At 36.6% G+C, this 2685-nt stretch overlaps 1 non-coding gene across 1 annotated transcript; it reads right to left on the bottom strand.

The window, feature by feature from the left end:
• Positions 1-20: 20 nt before the first annotated feature.
• LOC119644272 lies at positions 21-231 on the bottom strand. Its single transcript, XR_005248488.1, has one exon. It is a non-coding gene; the product is annotated as a small nucleolar RNA U3 (small nucleolar RNA).
• Between the last annotated feature and the right edge of the window lie 2454 nt (positions 232-2685).

Genomic DNA, 2685 nt, shown 5'->3' on the forward strand with positions numbered 1-2685 from the left:
GTAAAATTTATTATTTAAAAACCACTCTGAAATCGTTTTACCCGTTACTAAAGCGATCATCGAAGAAACATTGTCCCCGGCCCGCCACAAGGGCGCACCGAACGACAATGTTCATAACCTCACGCTCCAGGTAAAACGACATAACTCATCATCGCGGGTTGAGTTATGGCCATCTTGGGATGGCAATAAATGAAGACTGACTACAGAAATGATCCTGTGAAGTATAGTCTTAACTTTTATAGGCACAAGCAACAGCTCTTATACTGTATAGCTTATAAACCAAATGAGAATTCTTTTATACAAAAGTACTAGCTATAAAAATATTTGAAATGACGTAAATACATGAAGAACAGCAGTGTGCACAAGCAACAACAATGTATCCACTACCCAGACTATATGTTTAATAGGTATGTACGTCGTTAGAAAACAAGCGTTTTCATGAGTAAGAAAGTAATGCTATTTATATACTTATATGGTGTATGGTGACTTTTGATAGAGAATAACAAAAATTATCTAAAAGATAAAATCGATTGAATATAATGCGATTTGTGTAGAAATGAATGTGTGCGGTGCAGGCGGAGCTATTTATTCCATTGGAGTAAAATTTACACATAACATTTTTTCGGTTCAAGAAAACCGCATAACGTTTCTACATTCCGATAAACAGCTCTGTAGGGCAACTTCTGTACTATTGGACCGATTAAACCCATTTTTGTATAGAATATGTATTTTAGTTCTATAGATAAAAACGAAACATCAAAATAAATAAATTGGACAAACAACGGACATGTCGAAATGAATCAAGAAGATTGAGACGGACCCAATAGCATGTAAGTCGAAATAAAGAGAGCAAAAAGTACAAAACAAAATGAAGTAATGAGATTAAAATCGCACACTGCTGCGCATACGAAACAGAAAATCATCGTTAAGAACGGTTAGCAAGAACCAGACAATTGTGAAAGTTAAGTTTCACAACGTCAAGGAGATTGCATATATAGACCGAGGTGAACTTTGCTTCTGACGCATAGAAAAAAAAAAATAGTAATAAGCAATAGCCTTTCTTGTGTGCAAAATTGTTGTTGTTTTCCCGCATTTTCAATTGAGATAGAGGGCCTGGAAATATCAATCCACTTCTAAAAGTATTCAAAAAGCAATGAGTAATATTACCGAAACAGTCGTTTTGAACGACGGATCCAAACAAACTTGTATTGTACTGCCACGCATTCCAGAGATACTAACAGATGTACCACTTGAACGTTTTTCCCATTTTTTTATTTACATAACCAAACACTCAGGGGATGTTACCTATTCGTAACATACTGTTGGACGATCAGAAAGAAGTAAAGAAAGAGAAAGAGATGGGGGAGCGGCCGAAGCCTAAGGGTTTTGCGCACCGTCGGTAACTGTTAGTTGCGTTATGCGTAGTGCGCGGCTCACGAGCTGTCAAAATAAAGTTGATCGGGTCTATTTGAAAATAGTTGAACATGCAACTTGCGTTGTGTTGCGCATTAGCGTGAATTTGTGCGTGCGTAGATTTTGACATGCAAAGCACAACACACACACGCTGATGTTGTTTCTTTATAAGAACAAAATGAAATCATATAGTTTTATATGCTGTGACCAGAATAACCAGAAGGGGAAAAAATTATATAAAATTGCCCAAATAAATTGCGAAAAAAGAAAAAATACTATATACTGAATCTTCATCATGAATGAATAGAACATTTTGTTGTTGCATTATAAATGAATGCTATATTTTATTTTTGGTGTTCTGTAAAAGAAAATTCATAAAACTTCATTGCCATTAAATTAGGTTTTGGGTTAACTAATTTTTCAAAATATCCCAAAGATGAAAGACACTTCTGCTGGCGTCATTTCCTGATAATCTTATTGCTTTCCGTAGCGAGCCGCCGTAAAGTTTTCTTCAAATTGCGTAAGACAACGGTGGCTTTTACCACTGCTGCAGCATTCTTGGGATTTGTATGGATGGGGCTTAACAACACCCTCCAGCAAGACGTCAACACATCGAGCGCATTTTCGATTGTTTTTCTTCCCCGAGATAGCCTTTTACTGAAAAATTCCTTCTTTTGCGCTAATTAAATTCCAGTGCAAGGCCCCCATCAAGGAAACGCAGTGTCGTCTACAAAATCGTAGGAAAACTTGATATTAGTATCTGTGATGACTATAGATTGAAACAGCTATAGTCAATTCTGAGCTAAGCGTCTAAAAAAATCCGAACGGCACATAAGACCAGTCGTACTTGTACGCGTCGATGTGATTTATAGCAAAAGTGTAGCTCGCACCGCACACTGCTGGCAGAACTATTGAGTACGTGCGTGAAAGACCGAATATATTATAAAATGTTCGCCATGTTTTAGTGTATAAGCCGGTTGCCTTTGTAGTTATAATATTGTGAACCAGAATTACGAGGCCCCAAAATATTAATGTATTTTCCGTCTACATCACCTACGTATTTTGGAACATTCAAAATATCATTGAAATCATCCGCTATACGTTTCCGTTTTGATTTGTTTGGCAAAGACAAATAAAACGGAGCAAGAGACTGGCGATGTTTTTTCGAAAATTCACCGTACCATTTTAAAACTGAGCGATAAGTAAATGAGTCTTCCTCCACGAACCAAGTATAGTGAAAAAAAAAACACTGTAAACGTTTTTATTAACTGC

Source organism: Glossina fuscipes, unplaced genomic scaffold, assembly GCF_014805625.2.
Source record: "Glossina fuscipes isolate IAEA_lab_2018 unplaced genomic scaffold, Yale_Gfus_2 105168, whole genome shotgun sequence".
In the NCBI taxonomy this organism is placed as follows: Eukaryota; Metazoa; Arthropoda; class Insecta; order Diptera; family Glossinidae; genus Glossina; species Glossina fuscipes.